Here is a 24,345-nt window from a genome sequence, read left to right as displayed (position 1 = left end):
TCTTTATTCATGTAATAATCTTGTGTGCTTCTTAAAACCTTTTGGGGGATATAATACTGGATTTTTTTTACAGCATTTATTCGCTGTGGGTCCCGATGCTTGCAGTAATGCTCAAATGAAAATCAAAACATATTACATAACCATAGAAACCAAAATTGCAATTATCAGGAAATAGAAAGAAGGCACAGAAATCGCTACCCTCACAAAGGAAAATGGTTGTAACAAACTGTGGATCTTGACTATTGTTAAAAATGAGAAAGCAATTAAAGCGAGAAAATATTTCAAGGATATGATAATCCTCATTTTTAAATAATCTTTTATTTTAATCCATGTCGTTCCCACTCTGCATCCACCCACTAACTCCACTGTACCAGCTCAAAACATTCCAAACCATAAGTAAATAAAATATTCTTTAATTTACATTTCTGTTTGAGCTCAAACAATATCCAAAGATGATGATGACGGTGAAAATAGTTATGGTGATGGTGATGTTGAAGTGACTGTGTATCCACAGAATCTATGTAAATATGTATATTCGTGGGGGGTTGTTATATGTAAATACACAGGAGATCTAGCTGTAAAACACAATTGTAAAGGACGTTGAAGTGGTAGGAATAAATTAGCATATGCTTTTTCCTATTCTTTTTCAAACATGTTACATTAACATTGTTTTTGTTTTTTGACTTGTTTTTTTAATTTTGTTTTCTCATTCATTCAGTCATTCATTCATGTTTTTGTACTGTATGTATTAGCTATGGGTCCAATGCTTGCAGTGATGGTAAAGGGAGAAGTGAGAACATGACATCCACGGAAACAAATCTTGCGGTCATCAAGAAATACAAAGGGGGTACACAAATCACCTTACTAAGTTAAACGGTTATAACCAATTAACAATCTATTATTAAGAATAAGGCGGCGCTTAAAGCAAGAAAGTCTTTTTTTAAAATGGAATCCGCCTTCTCCTTCCCCCTCTGCATCCGCCCGCTGCGCCCCTATTTTAGCTGATATAACATCACACCAAAAACGTATACACATTTTTAGTTTACATGTATATACTGTATATTCACGTATTTAATCCTAATGCGTAAATTACTAATAAGTGGTGCTAGTTATTTCGATGTTTTTTTAAGGTACTGGGGAGTTTGAAGGCATTAGCATAGGTTTCTATCTCCAGCTGTACTGTATTTTCACTTTGCAATCCCCACATCAAAACGGATTCCAGTCATATTCCTGGCGTATTATTACCATGTTATTAATATGAAATTAGAAGCCTCAGGGCGAACAAACACCTAACACAGCAAACATGACCCCAAAAAATGATTCAAAACACGGTTCTGCATCTTCTTGACTGGAAAAAAATGTCTTTCGTCATCTGCAGAGGCAATCTCTGAGCCGTGAGATACCAAGATGGGATTCCGCGGGCAGCAACCGGGAATTTTCCACAAACCGGGACACAACTCATTCCTTGGGGCTGACTACAGTTGACCTCACAAAGGTGGGTTATCGCGGCTACCTGTGGAATTTGGGTAATTCACAAAAAAGGGTTTTACCTGGGACGTGAGCGGCATGAGGTGTACAACCAAGAAGCTTTGACCTGCAGTTCTTCTAATATGAAAATATGCACATATTTAAAAAAATGTGAGGTTGCTATACAATTAGTGCAGTGATAGCACCCTCTTGTCGGTAGCTATTTAATGCAGTTTTATTTTAGTCAGGCATGTTGTGGCCACCTGCTTCTCATTAGCAAATAAGTGCCTCACTGTGTTTTCTGGACTACAAGGCACACCTAAAACCCTACATTGGTCAAAAACTGTGCGCCTTTTAATCCGGTGCGCTTTATACTTTGCAGTACGGTTGATTCAGTTGAAAATCCATTCCGTATGTATACGTGTGAGTTACTACATGAGGTGTTAAGTGGCCTGGAGAGGGATGGGCGCCACTAGGATGTACTTGCCCAAGACACACCACAGGAAATTGTGCCCCCACAACCATAGCGGTTAGGAAATACTTCTCACCTGCCTCCCAACCGCGTTTGTGCAATGATTGAGCTATCCAAAAACATTGCAAAGTATTATATGCAACGGTAATTGAAACCAGGTCGCGGCATTCGATTTAATCTCAACACACTATCAGAAACTGATGTTAGAGAAAGGAGGTAACAAATTTTATTTAAAAGTGGTAATGTTTCGCCGTTCCTACGGCGGCAACCCGGGTTTGATTTCCACAGCATACAATGTTTTGCAATTTAGGTCAGCAAAAAATTTTGACTGATCAATCATGGTACTGTACTATTATCTGTATATATACCATATATGCGCAACGATAGGTAGATTTTACAATAGTTTTAGTTTCATACATCGTCCGGTGCGCCTGATTGAGTGTTAATTTTGCTTATGAGTCATAACAGCAAATATCTTCTATTATCTCCGTAATAAAGAATATTAAATATATTATGTAAAATTATATGCAAAAACTAATTACAAATTTTACTTTTTGTTTGACTTAAACTGAAGAGTCCCCTTTGTTAAAACATTCTACATTATTCTATTTTTTATAGAATAATTATTTAAAATAAATATTTCATCTTGCTTCCCCCCCAAAAAAAAAGAAATCATTTTTCACTTTTCAACTTAAAAAACACAATTACTTTAAGATTCAAGTCAAGTCAAGTCAAATTTATTTATATAGCCCTTAATCACAAAAATGTCTCAAAGGACTGCACAGGATTACAGTTACAAAATTACACAATTACCTCATCTTAAACCAGCAAACCAGCATGCGGGCAAGGAAAAACTCAAAAACCTCAGTGTGAGGAGAAAAGAGAAACCTTGAGAAAGGACCTCACATGTGGTAATCCCCCTTCCAGGATTGAACAGGGTGAATTACAATTAACATTACTGTACACAGAATAGTAAACACTAGGTAAGATGTTGAAAATGTCCGGAAAGAGCATGACATCAACGACGACGCCAGCTGGTAAATGCAGGGGTTGACATGCTGCAGGTCAGACCCCGGTCCGTTGACCCATCCCAGATCATCCTTCTCCTTCGTATCAGCCAGGCAGGCCTCAGAAAAAGACAGGACAAAACAGAATACAAGGTGGGCATCAATCATATGCTTTGGAATAGAAGTGTGTCTTAAGCCTCAATTTAAAAACTTCCGTTGAGGTTGCAGATCTTATCTCCAGAGGCAGGGCGTTCCACAACACCGGGGCCCGGATGGAGAACGCTCTCGAGCCCGCAGACTTCTTGGCTCTCGGAGTCACAAGTAGACCGGCATTTTCCGAGCGCAGACTCCGTGCAGGAACATAGGGGGAAATCAAATCGGAGAGATAAGAGGGTGCAAGCCCATGCAAACATTTATATGTTAATAAGAGAACCTTAAAGTCACATCTTAAGTGGACTGGGAGCCAGTGCAAGTTGGCCAATACAGGTGTAATATGCTCAAACTTTTTAGTCTTAGTCAAAAGTCTAGCTGCCGCATTCTGAACCAGCTGCAAACTTTTAATGCTAGACATCGGGAGACCAGAAAGCAATACATTACAGTAATCAAGCCGAGAAGTAATAAACGCATGAATTAAAATCTCTGCATCTGATTGGGACAGCATTGAACGAATCTTTGCAATATTACGGAGGTGGTAGAAAGCTATTCTAGTAATATTTTTCACATGTAACTGAAACGACAGGTTAGGATCAAATATAACACCTAGATTTTTGACCGAGTCACTATGGGTGATATTACATTTGTCTAGGTTCAGGGTAATGTTTGAAAACAAATGACGACAGTGAGCTGGACCAATAATCAACATTTCAGTTTTTTCTGGGTTAAGGCGTAAAAAATTATTTGACATCCATCTTTGAATCTCAGTAAGGCAATCCTCCAGATTTCTAAAACTTAAATGTCCAGTTTTTTCCAGTGGCACATACAGTTGAGTGTCATCTGCATAGCAATGGAAACTAATATTATACTTGCGGATAATGTCACCAAGCGGGATCATATAAATACTAAAAAGAAGGGGGCCAAGTACAGAGCCTTGAGGAACACCACAAGGGACATTAGATTGTTTAGAGGTCATATTGCCATAGTTAACACATTGCATCCTGTCTGACAGGTAGGACCTAAACCACGAGAGTACAGTTCCTGAGATACCAATGCGTTCTAGACGAATCAATAATATGTTGTGGTCGACCGTATCAAAAGCAGCGCTGAGATCCAGCAGCAGTAACATTGATGAGGCACCAGAATCTATTGTTAAAAGGAGATCATTGGTTACTTTTGCAAGGGCTGTCTCAGTAGAATGATTTGCTCTAAATGCTGACTGGACAGTTTCAAAAAGGTTATTTTCTGACATGAAGTCATTTAGCTGCTGTGCAACGACCTTTTCAAGTAATTTCGCAAGAAATGGCAGATTTGACACTGGCCTATAATTACCTAGGCTTTCTGGGTCAAGGTTAGGTCGCTTAAGCGTGGGTTTAATGACGGCAGACCAAAATTTGTGATTTGAATCTCAACTATGATTTTTTTTTCTGGAGCTGTGCAACTCCGCAATATAAAATATAACTTATTTTCTCCCAATTCCACAAAAACTTACTTTAGAATAACAGTGCATTTTTATTTGTGGCTCATTTTTTTAATATACAATGCTACTTATGCCGTAAAATAGACTTCTTTTGGGAATAGTTTTATCCATACGTAATTGTCAAAGAAAGACAGACGATAAGACAAAAAAAATAAAAAATAAAAAATCCAAAAAAACTCACCTTGAAGTTGAAATCCTGTTTTTTTGTGGCTCACGTATTTGAATAAACAATGCTACTTTTTGGTGTAGAAAATGATAGTTATATCCGTTGGGTTAAAGTAAGAAAAAACACTATTTTGTTAGCCATTTTACACTTAAATGAGGGGCAAAGGTCCCACCTGTTTTTAGTCAAACCACGCTCACTCAAACCATTTCTAAAGCATGATGAATCCTCCTCCTCAGTCACTTAACTGTGAATTAGGAAGCATAAATAAAATGAAATGAAACACAATGTACTCTGTGACATACGTGTATGAATATTTATGTATGTTCCAAGCACCGAACAAAGAAGGGGGGCAATTTCGCCTGAAAGAAAAATTATTTAGTTACGATGGTCTTCAAAAAGAAGTTTGTTTATTAATTACCATTGGCCTCTCATCCGTCCGCCTCGAGTCACCGTGGCAGAAAACGAGACACCAGAGCCGAGGTGGCTCGGTTCCCCCGTCCGTGCTGCCAAAACTACAAAGCTTTTCAAAGTTTCCTCAGTTGCTTTACCAAAATGTGGAGCTTGAAGGAACATGTGCCGAGCCCTGCTTTTTGTCAGCATTTACTTCAACTTTTTTTTCAATTTGACTTCTACTTCACTGGCACCAAAAATGCCTCGAATCCATGCCAAAATGCCCTTAATAAACTGCAGGGGAGAGATTGTAACGGAGGTTGATGGAGGTCTGTATCTAATTTTGAAGTCCATCTATCCATATTCTGCTTATCCTTAGCACAAAAGCAAAAAACTTCCTATCCTAAAGCCACTTTGTCCAGCTTATTTGAAACGACCCCCAAGTTCCCAAGCCAGGTTAGAAAGGTAGTCTCTCCAGTGTGTCTTGGATGGGACATGCCCATAACTCGTCTCCAGGGACACCATTAAGAAGGTAGCCCGACCACCTCAACTGGTTTCTCGAAACGCAGAGGAGAACTGGTAATTATTGTGTGGATCTTAAAAATGTGATGGCATCCAAAAGGCAAGCTGACCAGATGCCCATGCCACCTCATCTCAAAGTGGAGGTGAACCAATTACAATGTCATGGGTCCCTCTTTTACGGTACTTTGTAGTCCAATACTGGTCTTAATGTGTGCATAAGGTTTAATTGAATAGATTAGGGGGGTTTGCAGACTTGAGGGATGGAATTCGGTCGACTCTTTGAATTGAATCTGGCTCCACACATAATCATTAACTTAGGATTTCATCAAATTTATTACGTACATTATTTTCAGCTAAATTTATGGATGAGTTCTTACTTGTTTATTGTTTTTTTTACTTGCACTTGTTTTACTTAGCTAAATGATGGAATGCGCTTGACTCAAATTCAATCGAAGCAGCTCCAAATCTAGTAGATCTTTGTAATTGGCAGGTATAATGCTAAACACTGTAAGCTAGTACAAAAATTGTTTGTTCCGTACAGTATTTTGTTGCAACAATGTGAGCCTGATATTTTTTTTGCTTTTGATGCTTTTAATTTTACTTGAATAGGGTGTTTTACACTGAAAGATGGAATGCGGTCGACTCAAATCTAATTGAAGCGGCTACACACATGACCAGTAACTCGTAAGCTGTTTTACAGACTTTCTATCAATTTTAATCAAAAGAGGAACGGTGAAGAGCGATTCAGATCTAGCACATCTTTGTGTAATTGTCAAATGTTAATTGTAAACCAAGTATCATAGTACAGATGTTGGCTATGACTGTTATTTGGTTCCTGCAGTATTTTGTACCTGGTTTAAATGTGTGCCTGAGATTTTTGGGCTTTTGTTATTTAACATGAATAGGGCGTTTGCACTGATTCAAATTCACTTGAAGTGGCTCCAAACAGAACTATTGACTCGTCGGTTGCACTGATTCAAATTCAATTGAAGTGGCTCCAAACAGAAATATTGACTCGTTGGTTGTTTTCCAGAATTTTCACAATTATTTTTTAGGGTTTCTAAAAACAGAATTTAGGTGAAAAGCACAACTTTTATTGTTGTTATTTTACGTAAATGGTGCAGATGAAATGGGGCATTTTGCACAGATGAAGGATGAAATGCGGTCGACTGAAATCTAATCAATGCGGCTAGCCATATTACAATTAATTAATTTGATACCACTAAATTTTAAGGGTGTTACAGAATATCTTGGGGTATATGCCGTGATTTTGCCATGTTAACAAAAAAGATAGGAACAGTTGCATATCATATCGAACAAATCCTCCCCCCCAGGTTGACATGGGACATTCCAAACAACCTTGGTGCAGTCAGCAGTTCCCACTCCAACTGTGCTGCTATAAAAGAGAGCAGGATTGACGAGCGCGGAGGCTCGCCTGATATTGCTGCGGGATGGCAGAGCGCAACGGCGCTACTTGCTGTCCTTCTTTAAAAAACCTTGCACACGTTTACGTCTCTGCTGACACGCTGAACCGCGGCCTCGCCATTTATAACCAGTCGTTACCGCACTCTCGTAAAAGACCTGTATAGAAATGTTAACGCTCATGATTTATTTTCAAATGTCAACGATATGTCGCGCTTCAAAAGCCTGCTAATGAGGGGACGACGGTGACAAAGAGGTGAGATGATGGCGGGTGGGACGGTCAAATTTCCTACATCCCTTGGATGCAGGTTTGAGGTTAACTTTTAAGGTAGAACTGGGGAAAATCAAGAAGATCTCACTGCTTCATCTAATGCAGTGCAAGGTGCATGCTGTCATGCACTTTCTGGACAAATTTCAACATATTACCTATTGTTTGCTTTTATTGATGTTCACTATGTTTAGTTTACTGTTACCAAATGCTAAATCTATTGCACCCTGGTCATCCTGAAAGGGGGATTAGCACTTTTAAGGCTCCTTCTTAGGGTTTCTATTGTCCTTGGCCTGAGGGTTTTGAATTTTTCCTTGCCCGCATGTTGGTTTAAGATCAGGGGATGGTGTAATTGTAATCCTGTGCAGTACTTTGAGATGTCTTATGATTAAGGGCTATAAAAATAAATGTGACTTCATGGATGGCTTTTAGTATGGACCTAGGAAAATCCAGGTGGGATAGACCTACTTCCGCGCAGGTTTTGAGGTTGACTGCGGTTGGAAGGGGAAAACAGTCCAACTTCCCACCATCCTGGAACGCATCGGATGGTTTAAAATTGGCAGTGGATTTTCTACCTTCCTCATATGCAACACAAGGATTGAGGTTGACTTTGAAATTAGAAATGGGTAGTAGTCTGATTTCTCACCTCCTTTAAACTCAGCTCAAGCTCTGAGGTTTGGGTTTGTTTTTGTGACGATCCAGGTGGGGACAATCGTATTTCCCAGGTTTCCCAACTTCAAAATTTGCTTTGAGTCTGGACCAGGGAAACAGTCCGATTCACAAAGTTCCTTGAATACTGCACAAACTGACCTTTTTACAGCCATACCACCCTGAGAACGCCTAATCTCAGGAAGCTAAGCAGGGTCGGGCCGGGTTTGTATTTTGATGGGAGACCCCCTGGGTATAATAGGTGCTGTAAGTAGGTCTTTTGGCACACGGTCTTCTGCGACAGCATTAACACCCTCCGGTACTGTTGGTGAAAATGAATTTCCCTTAGGGGACCAAATATATGGAATTATTATTATAAAATATTTTTTAACATTGGCTTTGAGTTTGTAACTGAGAAACCGTCAGATTTCCCACCTTCCTCAAACGAAGAACAAGCTTCAAGGTTGGTTTTAAGGTTGGAACTGTGAAACATTTGAAACCGTCCAATGTCTCACTTTTTTCTAAATGCAGCACAAGCTTTAGGATAGGCTTTGAGTTTGGAACTGCAAAAATCCAGGTTGGACACTCCAATTTCCTATCATTCTCAAACAGAGCGCAGTCTTCAATGCCATCACACAACACAGATCAAATTTTCTTCTCAAACGGCATCAACGACGCCCACAAACCGTCAAAAGCCTTCAAATCCCCGGCCCAGCACGGATAAAATAAGGCCAATCCATATCATGAAAAGCAAAGGCGCCACCTGCCTGTGTCTGTGCCGTCGCCATGGCAACCACGGCCAAGGGCACACCAATCTGACAGAAAAGCAGAAAAACAATTCGTTGTCGGCCAGCTCATTAGAGAGCCAAACGACAAACCAGGCGAAAATGAAAAGGGTGACCGGGATTTTATTTTTTAATGCAACGCGGTAAGAAACACCAATGGTGTTAAAATAGCGAGGGCGCTCGCGGGACGATATTTCATAGATAATTAAAGTAGTGGGACGCTGGGCTTTGTCGTCATGGGGGGGAGGACAACAAAGCGGCTCTCAATTTCTTTGTAATTAAGACGCCATTGTGCAATATTCTTCTCAAAAAATTATGATTAAAAATAAGTACTTCTTGTGTACCAGGGATTTGTTTTAGATTAAAACGTATTCCAACTATAACATCTGTCCGCCAAAGTTTGCTTCACATAATAATTACTCTTTCAGAACCAAAACAATTTCAAACATTTTTAGTCCAAAGTAATTTAATATGCTTTATATATATATATATATATATATATATATATATATAATATATATATATATATAATATATATATAATATATACATTGGAGGGAGGGTTACTTACAGAGGGAGGCAGACAATGAATTTATCAATTGAATCTGTTATTCTGATATGAAGTGGTAACTTAATCTACCGAAATTTTGGGAAAATCAATTTATTTAAAACTCTTATACACGGAAAAACAATACTTTAATACGTTTAGAAACCCATTTGGACGTCATCATCCTTACTTATTTTTTAATTCGTAATATATATTTTGCTATTTTAGCAGATAAACTTATTGTTCATATATTTTTATATTTTCCGAAACGCTTGAAGCACAAAGCTGTAAATAATTTGCAAAAAAAAAATCTATTTTTTGAAAATCGTTCAGAAGAAATACAGTTTAAGTACAGTTGTATTGGGATCCACTGATAATTCAGGTGAGAAAAACTAGGGCAAGAAAAAATGTAAAAACTATAATTTTTCCAAATCCTTTTTGATTTAAAAATTTTTGTTGAGGGAGATATTTTTTCCTCAACACTAAAATGCAAATACTATGGTAAAAATTAGAAAAGGTAACATAGAAAATAAAGTAAAAAATAAAATTTAGAAATTCATTTTCACTTGATCCCCCTTTAAAAACAATACATTTTGGCACTGACCTAAAAACAGTACCAAGAAATTGTATAGAGGGGCACAGAGAAACCAGGTGAAGGGAAAATATTTTTTAAACATAGAAATTATTAAAAATTTAATATTTTTTTTCTTGAAAAACAAAGCAAATATTAAAAAAGTAAACAAAGCTGTTATTAAAGTTGGTAAAAATGTCAACCAAAAGAGCAACATTTCATTCGGGGTGATTTAAAAAAAAAAGTTCAGTGCTTTTCATTGAATGTTTTTAGCAAAGATTATTATTCACGCCAAGAAATTATTAAGGGCATTTTTGTCAAGCTTCCCACTGTCTACAGCAGACAACAATTTCATTGTTTAGGGAAAAAAATCAGAACAAAACATCCACTGGAGGACAACAACGATTGATTTGATCTCCCGCTCAAGTTTTGCACTCGAGTGAGCGTTAGCGAGGATCGGGGTCAGAAAGATGAGCGCCGAGATGAGAAATGGAGCGCTCCCCGGGATATCATTTTGCCTTATTGATTTTTTTTTTACGCTGGTCTTACATTATGCCGTCAACGTCTTTATCATTTATTTCCAGTGTCTTGAATGTCCTAGAGGAACTTATTAGCGAGTGATCCGCCAACCTTTTATGTCTTTTCTCCATTAAACGGCCATTTGGAGACTTGATTACATCCAGTTGTGTAATTACAAGTTTGTTTGGGCGGGTAAAAAAATGTCAGCTGGATTACGGCGAAGCTGAAGCATAACATAAAAACACAAACGAGCAGATATAAATCATAGCATGTATTCTCATTAAAACTAATTAATGATTGATTTTTTTTTTCGTCTGGCAAACTTTATAAGCAACTTTGTAATGGTAGTAATGGTAGTCTGGAGTCCGCACAGCCCTTTGAGACTATACAAATACACATGACTTGATTTTGAATGTGCAATCAGCTATGCCTAAGCTAATTTTTGGCAAGGATGTGTTTGTATTTTGATTAGGGTTCTAACTAAAAAATAAATAATCCCAACATCAAGGTTTAAATGTAAGTTCAACTTACCTGACATTGCTGTTTATTAAAGCCACTTCACAAACGAGTGCTAATGAGCAAGGTTAGCCAAAGGTGCTTTCTTGAAAGATGTTACGTGTTTTTTTGCAAGATTTTAGTAAAGACGTTTTTCTCATTTCAGGCCATATAGACAGTTAAAGGAAAATTTGGAAAAATATATGTATATTTTTCATCGTCTCAGACTTGTCTCCACAATTTTGTTTTTCAGAAGGCTGGAAAAAACACGTATTCTCTCTGAAACTGATTATAGTAGATTTCTTTGACATGAAAACAACAATATATTTAATATTGACAGATTTACATTATTCTTTAGTATTTAAATAATCCTTAATAAATTATCAAGGGATGATTTAGGTAACAAAGAAACAATAACAATTTTCAGGTGTTTTCATAGTAAAATAAGGAGTTCATATTAATGGTGCTAACTCTTAGTATTCTTTAAACGATAACAAATATTTCCACATAACATCGACTATTTTTTTTTTGCGGCTTTATTGCATCTTCTTTCTTTTACAGTTATTCTTGAATCAAGTATAATTCAATCTATTGTGAAATATAATTTCTTTACAAGCCAGGTTAGACCGTAGTGACGAGTTCTGGAATGGATGGATGTTTTTGTTTTTTTTCTCACAAGATTCTTTTCTGCAAGATTTTTCAGAAAGAGCGAGACGAATCAAAATGTGCTTTTTAAGTATTTCATTTTATTATATGAAAGAAAGTCCGATAGTTTACATTTTTGGAATTTAAAACATTGTACTTAATCCGATAAAGTGGGCCGAATATTGATTCTTGAGGTACACCCAATTTTTTGTCATGTGAAAAACTTTCCGATACAAAAATGTATGACTGAGAAATACTTTAAATTCCAAATTTTTCCTTATTTTTCCTCCACCTTCATGCAAAAGTGGTTCGAGTATTGAACTTTGAGGCGCATCCCCAGCTTTTTTTTTAATATTGAAAATGCCTTCGATACCAAAATATGAACCCAGGAAAAACTTTTATTTCCCTATTTTCTTTCTTTTCTTCCTTCCTCCCTCCTCCTTTCAGTTTGTTCACCCGTCTGAAAAAAAGCACCATTACACAAGTCCGTCACCCAAGAAATGTTGACATTTTATTTCCTCCCAGACAAAGAGCCGGTGATGGGTGATGAGTTTGTTGCCGCTGAGGGATTTGACAAAGCGGGGGAGGCAGAAGGAGGAAATAATAAAGCAATTTCAGCCTGTCAGACAACACAGGGAAGCAAACTTTGGGATGACGGTGCGTTCATTATATTAGAGGTTTCTATTTCCAACGTGTTTACTTTGCAAAGGTAAACCCGAGACATAAGGGACGTTTTTTTAATGTTCAATGAAAATAATGTATCTTGATTCTCTCATGGGATGATCGACTTGGGAGCAAAACCATGGCACGTTTATGTCAAGTCAGATAATGCTAGCTGCCGTTGCTAGCTACCGTGACACAAATTCCACAAATGTTGGTACGAAATTAGGTTAGCAATGAACTGGGTCTCTTAAAAAAGACGTTTGAGAAAACCACTACATGATTGAGAAAACCACTACATCATAATGCACAGGACTAGTCTGGCAAAGATAGCTGTTGCTGCTAGCCGCTACAACACAATTTCCATAGATGTAGTTCTCAATTAAGGTAATTTGGGAATCTAACATGGCTCTGTATGCTGACAAACTTGTCTCACATAGGATGACAAACTTTGGAGCAAAACCACAAAATAAACCTTGTCAAGTCAGAGATGGTTACCGGCTGTTGCTAGCTATGATAAGTTAAAAAATATTCTATACGTTTTTAGGTTAGCCTAGTAGTGACCACACCTTCTTTGTTATATACTTGGACTTATCATACAGGATGGAGCAAACCACTATGTGATCATGCACACGACGAGTCAGCCAAAGCTAGCTGCTTATGCTAGCCGCTACAATGTAGATATCTATTTAGGTTACCTTCGCAATTACCACAGCTTCTTTGTTATTAAACCTGTACCTCTCATACGGAATGGAACAAACCACTACATCAGGGGTTGGGAACCTTTTTGACACAAAGAGCCATAAAAGACAAATATATTAATTATATTTGGGGAAAGAGCCACAACATTTGTTATGAGACAAATTTACTAAATTGCTAAACCCGCGCCCCAAACAAAAGCTTAGTCTTCAGCACATTTATTTTTAATGATTTGATAAAAATTATGAAAAGAGAATAATGCCAGAGCCCGTGTTCCAAAATCAACAAACATACCACTTTAAACTTGTCTCTTTCTTGCAATGACTCAAGATCGGTTAAACTCATTTTGACCTTTTTTTTTCATACATATTGGTTTCAAAACCAGATGCAAGCTGTTTTTTTGTAAAAACGTCACAACATTCTGCAAACAGGAAGCCTGATGTGCTTACCTTTGGCGCAGACGGCGTAGGGCGACAGATGGGAGGGAGTGCTTGCACTTTTTGCATAGCTCCACCCATCCCTCCCACTCACCCAATCAAATAACTTTAAAAAATTTCCGGTGTTTTGGCGTATTTACAGTTTGTTCTGTGGATTTCATCAAAAGGTATCTGAACACTGAACACAGATTATACTGTATAGTGAGCTTTTATATAAAGGATTCTTTAGCGTTGTACAGCCAAAATGATTTTTTTCTTGTTTTTTTTTTGGTGTGACACTTTGACTGTAAATTGTTGTGAAAAACGTGCCCTATATATTCTGCGAAGTACTGCATTATAATTCAGCTTTGGTTTGGCTTTGCGTTTTGGCTCAAGTTTTGAATGAGATGGAGAAAATTTGCATGCAATCAAATTTGTCTCTGAGCCACAGGTACTCATAGAAAGAGCCATATATGGCTCACGGGCCATAGGTTCCCGACCCCTGCACTACATGTTCATGCGCAGGGCAAACCAGACAAAGCTAGCCACTCATGACATCATTTCCAGAAATCTAGATATCAATTAAGGTTAGCTTAGCAGTATGCTAAGGACTTTGTAGCCAAACTACTACTTGTTCACCTGCTAGCTGCTGTTGGTAACCGCTATGACGCAATTGCCTCAAATCAAAATTTTTAATAGAACTCGCCTTTTTAGTAATCTAATATAATCTGGCATAATAAACGATAGAAGAATCACAGTATTTGCTAGCTCTTCGTTAAAGTCACGTTTACCTTGACATTTCATCTATCATTAGCCTCCACATCTGAAAGTTTTCCTTTCATATAGCACATCAATCAATATTACTGTTTACTTCATTTTTTCCCCTTTACTACCTGCTGAGTCATACTCGAACACAGGCGATTAAAAAAAGACAAAAAAAGAAGCTCTTTATTATGCTAATTTGCCTTTCAAAAACGATAACTTCCAAACCTTTGCTCTCCGAGGTGCACAGAATTATTTTGACGTGGCGCATAATCGACTGCTGGATGACATTTAAAAGGCTTTGCGCACTACGTTTTACCATCGCTGGGGCCGGCGTGTGGCCCCCATTAAACCGGGGGACGCTTTCAATGGCGGCTGTGCGGGTGACTTAACATTTAAAAGTGCCCAAAAAACCATCGAAACAAGTCCTAATGGGATTTATAGTTTGAGCAACTTACTACCAAAAGGGCGCTTAGGTAAATAAACCCAGAAAAGAATAATTAGCTAGGTGGTTGAAAGGAAATAATGCTTTTTTGAAATCTACAAAAGACGTACCAATAATTACTAAACACACTGAGTGCTAGTGACAACAATAGATGTCAAACGTGGCATCTCAAAGCATGCTGGGAAATCCTTTGATTCTTCTTTTTTTTTGATAACGTTATTTCTAAACAGAGAGGAGAAACGTACCGTAAAATTCGGACTATAAGGCGCACGTGATTATAGCCCGCACCCAGTACATTTTTAAAGGAAAAAACATTTTGTACATTTGGTTTGAAGCCGCATGTGCCCACATTGTAACATGAGATATTTACAAATAAAGATGGTACACAGAAAGAGTTTTGAGAATATTTCAGTACTGCAGGGTTGAAAGCTTGGTAGAAAAGTCATGACTTATAGTCAGAATTTTACTGTAAGCAAATAATAAAAGAACATTTTATGTTACGACTTAAATGGCCTTGAACACGTTTACTGGGCCGCTTCCGCTATTTTCATGCAGGAACATAATTGTAAGATTGAGTGTACTAGCGTGGTAGTGGGTAGCAACAGAAGCTAGCTTAGTCTGGCTTGTCCCGAACATAAACACGTAGTGGTTTTGCTAAAATAGAAATCATCCCGTATGAGGAGCTCAGTTTTGTCAACATATTAACAAGGAATCAATTGCTAACTCAAAAAAGCATTTTAAATTGTGGAATTTGCTTTGCAGCAGCTATTAACAGCAGCTAGAAAAGAACATGTAGTGGTTTTCCTTCAAATTCCGCCATCCCATTCGAGATAAAAACATTTAATAGGATATCAAGAAGCCATGCTAACTGTTAAGCTATTACAATCGAATATTTAGCGGAATTAGTGTCATAGCGGCTAGCATCATCAGCTAGCTTTGTCTAGATAAACATTTAGTGGTTTGCCCCAGAACTGCCGATCCCGTATGAGAGGCACAAGTTTATTAACAAAAAAAAGAAACATGTTTTTCGGTCAGCTAACCTCAATTCACAGTTTAATTGCAATGTTTATTGTCCCTTCAGAATAAAACGAAAACACTAAAGCAGTATAAATGGGGAATTGGCAAGTCAAGTCACATTTATTTGTATAGCCCTTAATCACAAAAAAATGTCTCAAAGGACTGCACAGGATTACTATTACACCATCACCTGATCTTAAACCAACATGCGGGCAAGGAAACACTCAAAACCTCAGCGTAAGGAAAAAAGAAACCTTGAGAAGGTTTTGTAAAATGTTTTTTAAGGTTACAAAGCTAGCGACATCTCAATTTTTCGTCCTAACAAAGATACAGCGACCAAGTGAGACAGACCTTGTCCTGTTCTCCATACAATGCAGATAGAGTACCTCCCCCCCGATCGGAGGACACACGGGAGCGCGAGACATTTAATCCAAATCGCCCACCGACGGCAACACGTAGCGCAACGAGGCGCTCGTGCAATTCCCCGTCCGGGGAGCCGGGGATGCTAACATTCACTCAGCCGTCTATCGCAAACTCATTATGATGCTACTAAGCGCCTGATGATTTCCAAATGATCACGTACGCCTCCGCAATTAAGCCACCGGCAATTACAGATCGGCAATATAACCGACGCTACGCTGATGTATCGCCTTGCGCTCACCTTCCGACCTGGGGACGGATTACACTTATTAAGCTAAAGGGTTATTGGACTTATAAAAGGCATCGCGCGGCCGTATCAGCAAACAGATCGGCCGAGTGGGCACAAAAGCTTGCGCCGGGAGAAAAGGGATGCCAGAAACTTTTAATTTAAAGAAGTGTTAACGTCGTATCGATCTGAAAGTGGACAAAGAGTTTGATCGGAGTATCAACCCTCCCGTGGGTTCACAAGTCTTAGCTTGTTTTGTTAGCTTTTTTTTAGCTCTACCTGAGCGGTTTTCGATTTGAGAATGAACCGTGTTCCTTTCAAGGTCTTATCAAATGTTTCTTATAGGGACAGTGTGTAGTGTTTGACCACTAGATGAAAAGCCTAAGGAAGGAAACAATCGATGAAGACCACATATGACCAAACCACAACATTTTTTAAATTTATTTACTCAGACTTTTGCAAGGTTGTTGCTATTTCGCAATAGTATTTCTCAATTGTATTTCTACAATATTATTTGTCAAATAGTATTTTTCAAGTTGTCTCTTTCAATAGTATCTCAAGTAGTATTTCTCAATAGTATTCGCCAAGTTGTATTTTTCAATGGTAATTCTCATGTCAAATCTCTTTATAATATCTTGAGTAGTAGTTCTCAATAATACTTCTCAAGTTGTATTTTTCAATAGTATTTCTCAAGTAGTATTTCTCAAAAAAGTTTTGTAGTGTTTCTCTATAACACTTTCAACAGCATTTATTGAATAGTACTTTTTAAATATTTTTTTTCTCAACTAATATTTTTCAAATACTCAAAGTCAACTTTATTGTCAATTCTGCAGTATGAACAGAGAATAGAAATTACGTTTCTCTGAACACTCAGTGTCTCAAAAAACCTTTATTCCAATTAGTATTTCTCAAGTAGTATTATTCCAAAAGTGATCCTTATGTTGTTTTTCTTTAAAATATCTTGTAGTACTTCTTAATAGTACTTGTCAGGTAGTATTTTTCAAGTGTTTTTCAATAGTATTTCTTAATAATATTTCTCAAGTAGTATTTATCAAGTTGTATTTACCAAATATTTTTCAATTGCAAATCTCAATCGTATTTCCCAAGTAGTATTTCTCAAAAAGTTTTTGTTAAGTAGTATTTCTCTATAGCATTTTCAACAGCATTTACCTAATAGTATTTCTTAAATTGTATTTCACAACTAACATTTTTCAAATAGTTTCGGTTAGCATTTCTCATGTAGTATTTTTTAATTAGTAGTTATCAAGTAGTATTTTTCAATTGCATTTCCCAAGTAGTATTACTGAAGAGTATTTTTATTTTGTATTTTTCAATTGTACATCCCGATAGTATTTTCAATGGTATTTCACAAGTATAATTTCTTAAGTAGAATTTCTCAAATAATATTTCTTATGTAGTATTTGTCAATAGTATTTGTCAATAGTATTTTCAATGGTATTTCTCAAGTATAATTTCTTCAGTAGAATTTCCCAAATATTTCTTACGTAGTATTTGTCAAGTAGTATTTCTCAAGTAGTATTTCTCAATAGCTTTTCTTGTAGTATTTCTCAAATGTGTTTCCCAACAGTCCAGCTTAAGTCATGCCACACTCAAGGTAAATGGAAACATTTTACCTTTACGTGTATATTTATTTATAATATTTCATCATACGTCTGTGTATTGCACAGTCATGAGCATGTGTTTTACACATAAGTAGTACTTCGTTTATACTATCTATTTACTTTAACATTTTTATCTAGGCACCTGGGAGTTCAGAACGCATTAGCTTCACATTACTGTCCCGCTATGCGGCAATGTCACTCGCATTCCCCACCTCGGAATGAAGTAATTCCGTATTCCGGGGGTTTTATTGTGTCGGTCGGATAAAAACGAGCTCGCGATGGCCAAGTGAAATATTATCCGACTAGAATACGAAGGCAGGAGGCCTTGAGGATTACACATTCGGGCTGTCAGGGCCACCAGAGGAATGACTGCAAGCAAGGACCGAAGTCAATCAGGAAGCAAAAACCAGACGGTAGATTTCAACAACAGCCAGCTAACCGGGTTAGCCGTTAATAACAATGGCAGCGGAGGTTCATTTTTCCTTTTTCTTTGAGAGGTTAATGCAGGCCAGTGCTCGATAAATGAGAATGAGTCAACGGGACTGATGAGACTCAATGAGTCGTGATTACAGACCGAGGTTCTGCATTTGATTGGAGTCTTTTAGATCATGAATGGCGACATCGAGCCTCCAGAAATTGGAACAGGAAGGGGACTTCACGCTCGGACGAGGTCCGGTTTCTTTGTAATATGATGAATTGTGGTTTGCATTTCGGCGCCGTTGCTTAGACACAATGTTTTCGATTTCTCAATTGTATGCAAGGAAAGAAAGACCAAGTCCTGCAGATCTTACCTTGCCTCAGATTTTGATTTTTTTAAGAGAGAAACTAAATGAAAACTGGACCATAAAGACAATTTAGCATACCTGACAAAGGAAATCAAATCCATATTGGTAATTTAGAGATTTTTTTCAATTGAGTTGAGGTGCGTGGCTCGAGGTGTCCTTAAACAGTGTAAAATACAATATTTTCCCTGTTAATTATGTGTTAAAAATGCCAAACTGAGTTCAAAAAGCCTTTTTAATATTTTTTTTTACCACACCAATCTCTTTTATATTACTTTTATCATAGGTGTTCGAGCCAGAGGCGGGGTTGAAGGGAGGTTAGTCAGTGATTACATGCTTGTAATTGTTGTTTTATTTTATCCCAAGATGAAAATGGTCAAATTAACAAAAGGGTTGTTTCAATTATAGTCGAATTGCCAACACAAACCCCCCCAAAAGACAAAAGTTTTTTTTTTTATTTGAGCGGGTCTAAGAAAATAATTGCATGCGCCACTAAAGGAACTTGCCAGAAGCAACAATGATGGTTTCAGCCAGAAGATGGCATAAGCAAGTAGAACATTTTAAAATTGTGGACCCCACCTTAATGTAGAACAGGCAAATTTTTGACTTTGCATACTGCAAAAATAAATAAATTGATTAAAAATACGTTCAATTTTTTTTTTCTCGTTTAAAAATGTAACAACAAATACATCTTATTTAATTGGCTAATAATGTAACTTAAAAAACATTTGCTGTTTTAATTAAATCCTAGTAAGAATGTAAATATTGGAATTTTTCATTAATAAAACATATTTAATCTAATTATTTTGCAGATAATAATCGAATTGTTTTATATTCTGCAATATATATATATATATATATATATATATATATATATATATACATAGATATATTAAATAGATATATTAAATACCGGTAGATATATTAGCTATAGATAGATGGATAGATATAGCAAGAAAACATACTTTTTTCATTTCTGGTGCAAAATGTTAGTATATTACAAAATAATTCCTAACAATATAAGCATAGTTCTCAGATTTTTTCAGATTTTCAAAGATTATTTTATTGCTAAATATTTTGAAAATGTAACAAAAATAATCACTCACATCGTTCTTATTTTCTCTTGCAAAATATTCAAAACATATATAGCAAAAACAATCATTAAATTATCGAGATTTTGAAAGGTTATTTTTAAATGTTATGTATATATTACCATAAAAATGTCAATACAAATAAGACTTTCCTTGAAGATCCTAGCCCTGTTTTAGTTAATCCATCCTTCATTGGCAGGATTCGATACAATCTTTTTAAAATGCACTTAAAACATTCAGTTCAAGTTCTGGGGTCCCCCAAGCCTCTGTGTTGGGGCCCCTTATCTTAAATATATGTTATTTTACTTTATCCTCTTTTATAAAGAGTCTACATGCTGGTTTTTCTTCTTTCTCACTTTCCTGCTCATTTTCGTCTTGTTTTTTGAAACAAAGGTCAAGAAAAATCGACTATGCACACTTAATTCCATCTCAATTGGCCTACGATGAACGTAAACCGAATGAAGAAATATTACCGTGTCGTTTCCGCAACTCCAACATGTTCATCACCAGTTCGGATCATTTCCCCCGAATAAGACGGCCATTCAAATGGAGTTTTATTACGTATTGATTTATGTCATATAATCTCCTCCCCACTCTGCACTTTTGCTACCTTTTGAAATGTTTTCACTTATCGCTGTGAATTGGAGACACACTGTTCGATTTTTTTGGGGGGGGACTATAATTTCAACAAAAGTGAATGTTTTTTGGCCAGTGTCTATACACCTACCCTTCTTTATTTAAAAAATAATTCACACACACATTCAGGGGAAAGGTATCTCACTCTAAAAGGGGATATACACTGGTAAATAATGGGTGTAAAGAAGCACATTCCTGAATGCTCGCGTGGGGGTATATCAGATTAAGCAAACTCCAACTCCTATTCCTGTTACCAAAATACAATTGCTCCCCTCAGGCAAAGGTTGAGGGTGACGATGCAATCTGTAGCACGGCAATATGCAACTGTCGTATACCTTTGTTTACGTTGATAGCAAATGTATAATCAATTAACATAACCCTATTATTTACACATTTATCATTGAATTGTTTCTCATTATTCCTTTGAACTTCCATCCTATTTGATGTTAGCATAATTGTGCAAAAAAATGGAACAAGCATCGCTGGTCACGGCGATGCCCTTTTAAACAACCCCCGCGCTCTCCTAAATTAGAGTGACGACCTCACATTGTATGCAAGCTTATTTTCTGGCAGGTTTTCCTCTGCATCGACATTTGAAGCACTTGGCAGTGGCCAGTTAGCAAGGGGAGGGGGAATAATTGGTTGCTAAACCCTACCACTTGATTTATTTTGTACATTTCCTCTTCCACGCGGGCTTTAAAGGACACGGTTAAATAACCGTAATCCCTTGTTTATCGCGGTTAAAGGGCTCAAGAACCCCCCGCGATATGCGAAATTCTGCGAACTAGCCCCAACCCTACATTTTTTAAATGCCCTCTGCTGGCTCCTGCTCACAGCAATGGTTGACCGGGGATACCGGATGGCTGCTGCATGGGTGCTGTTTATTTTAGGCATAAAGAACAGAAAAAAAAACACACCATGCATGACACAAATTTGCACTCTGCTTCCGCCTTCAGCAATTGTCCACTGGGGATAAAGAGTTATGGCCAAAACAGTGCAGTTCATTTAGGCGAGCCACTATGGCTTGCTTCAGCAGCCCTAACTGGAAAAAAAAAAAAAAAAAAAAAAAATGTCGCGCCAGCCCCTGCTCTCAGCAATAGTTGACCGAGGATAAAGCGCTACCACAAACGTGCCTTTCATTTTAGGCAGGCCAGAACAGCACGTTTCCCTACAAAAGTCCATACTGTTGGTCTATGATTACAACAATATAGGATCGCGTTTGCAGAGTGTGGTTCATTTGACGTGGAAATAATGGCAAAAAAAGAGCTGCCAGGCCTGACAGAAATCGGACCTTGCTTATAGCATTATGTGAATGGGGATAATAGATTTTGGCCAAAGTAGTGCAGTCAATTTTAGGCGCGTGGAAATGGCACGCTTCAGCATTCGGAACTACTTGCCCCTTGTTCTTAGCAATCGATCAAATTTCAAATCAAATGAAATTTAAGGCACTTTTAGGGCAATACCTTTCCATTCAAAGTGCTGTACATGAACATTCATTACTTAAAACAATAAAATCCCCCTCCTTTATCCCCACCCAACTATTGAAACACCAAATACACAGGCGCATACAATGGTTAAAAAAAAAACAATACAAACAAAATAAATAGTAATAGAAATAAAATATAATTATGGCAAGGCACACAATAGCCAAAGGAAGAAAGGGACCTGAGGGAGGCATACCCTCACTGCTAAAGATGGCAGTAGATGGCATCAGGAATTTCAGCCATTTAACCACACCCTACCAGTGAGATACCCCTGCCCCCCTCCCCGCCCGCGCACACAAATATGGAAACTGAAATAATAAAGAGAAGAAAAATATGAATAAAAAAGGTTAAAATAAAGATAAATTATGTTAGTTAAAAGGTTATAAGTTAAAGTAGATAAAAATGATCAATTAAATCCCATATTGAATATGATCAGGTATAATGAATCGCGGCCACCGAGGGTTTCACCTTAGGCGGGCCGGAGTGGCAAGTCTCCCGACAAAACTGTCCTCTGACGGTCCTTGCTTGCAGCAATATGGGAGTTGGATTAATGGCTCATGGCCGCTTTGGTGCAGCTCATTCTAAGCGAAAAAAATAGCAAAAAAAAGCTGGCAGGCCTGACATTGCTGCGCTGTTATTCTTCGCTCGCTGCACGATGCGATTGGGGAAAATGGATCGATGAAAGTTTTCTCAGAAATATTTCATGCATTTTAGTTCTCAAAATCTGGATAGATCCATTTTACCTCTTACATGCAAAAGTGTTTTAATCATAAATTAAATAATCAGCAACTGGATGGATTTAGTCATGAAATCATAACAATGATTTTCACCCTCCATTCCTTATTGATTGAAGTCAATTGAAAAATTAGATAGCAAAAGGCGTAAATACTGTTCTGAACACTTTTTTCAAAGTCTCATCTTTTCTTTGAAAAAAAAACTCGTTATGAACTTTAAAAAAAACTCCTCCACCTTGCCAGCATTGGCATGAAAATAAGCCCAATCATTCCAAATTGAAATTAATTGCAGGATTTAATTTAAAACATTTATGGCGCTCGTGCTCTTTTTGTTGTAAAAATCTTTCCATGAAAACATGAGCGCGAACAATGAAGCGTTATTTGCGGGAAATGGGATTAGGGAAGGGGATTGTTCATGCCAGCTCCTGTCAGTCGTGTTTGGCATTCAGTGGAAGAGACACAAACAAAACCTTTGCCAAATATTACAATTGACTCATTTCCTCATGGACTAGTCTTTCATGTATATTGCTATCTGACAGAAAAAAAGTAGACGACTGTAATCCAGGGGTCGGGAAGCTTTTTGACCCAAAATAAACATAATTGCAAATGTTTTTGAAAAAAAAAAAATTGATTCCATCTTTATTTTTTGAGAGAGCCATATCACATATTGTGGGACAAAATTCAGCAAAACCGCCAAATTCGCTTTTTAGACGAGCTAATTTTTTTCCACATTTTTTTTCCCTCTATGTGATGTTAAATTATTGGATTTGAATTAATGAAATAAGAATAATGCCAGAACCAGTTTCCCATATAAACATATATCCCACTTTAAACATGTCTCCTCTTATTTTGACCTTCATTTTTCTGTAATTAATGGTTTCAAAACCAGGAGAAAGTTTTTTTCCTAAACATGTCACAAAGAACTACAAATGAAAAGTTTATGGATTTATTTCCCTTCAGCGCAGTATAATAGGGAGGGTAGCATGCTATGTGTGCACAGCTCCGCCCAGCCCTACTGCATACCCAGTCAAATTGTTCTGTGTGCTTGGCTAGCGTTAGAGGGTAATTATAGTTTGTTGTGTAGATTTTTATCTTTAAGTGTCCCAACAGTGAATAATATATTTAATGAGCTTCCATTGAAAGGATTCTTTAGCTATGTAGAGCCAAAACAATAAACTGTAGGCAACACGTGCTTTATATACTTGACCGGACAGTTCCTATCAGCGTTGCTTCGGCTATGCATGCACCAATTTCTACTTTGAGCTCATCAGAATTGAAATGCTACAGAGAAAATTTGCACGATTAGCATTTTATATCAGAGCCATATCTACTCGTAAAAAAGCAAGCCATAGGTTCCCTACACCTGTTGTAATTCCTCGCCTTGCGGCATTATTGCATCGTAGGTTAAAAAATATTCGGTGATCCATTTTCCCTGATCGCATATTGTGACAAAAGGGGGCCGGCAGAGCCCATTCTGTTGGGCCTGGCCGCTCTTTTTTTTTTACGATTTTGTCTACCAAAATGAGTGCTTGAGTCGTTTAACCCCCTGAACAGATTTTTTTTGTGTGCTATATCTTTTAGAACGCTTCCAAAATGTAAATAGAGGAACTCGACATTAAACAAGATTCATTCCAAGCAACTTTGACCAGTAAACAATTAATCCAGGCGGCATGCTAAGGCTAGCGAGTGGCACAACGGACCACGCGAACCATCTTTTGATTTCCCGTAGGAAATCATAGCAGTGGACCGCAGAGCGCCGTCGCACATGGCCGACTTTGGAGCGGCCAACTCGAGA

The 24,345-nt window shown here is 37.5% G+C and overlaps 1 long non-coding RNA gene across 5 annotated transcripts in view; it reads left to right on the top strand.

The window, feature by feature from the left end:
• The window catches only part of LOC148346312 (uncharacterized), a 131,467-nt gene that overhangs the window by 3,906 nt on the left and 103,216 nt on the right, over positions 1-24,345 (top strand). For all 5 annotated transcript variants that reach the window (XR_015848226.1, XR_015848230.1, XR_015848227.1 and 2 more), the window contains exon 2: positions 1,379-1,495. This is a non-coding gene — a long non-coding RNA (uncharacterized LOC148346312). The remainder of the gene's footprint in view (positions 1-1,378; positions 1,496-24,345) is intronic.

Source organism: Urocampus carinirostris, chromosome 20 (genome assembly GCF_059441175.1).
Source record: "Urocampus carinirostris isolate Australia breed hairy pipefish chromosome 20, RoL_Ucar_1.0, whole genome shotgun sequence".
NCBI lineage: Eukaryota > Metazoa > Chordata > Actinopteri > Syngnathiformes > Syngnathidae > Urocampus > Urocampus carinirostris.
This window is presented reverse-complemented; position numbering and strand designations above follow the sequence as displayed.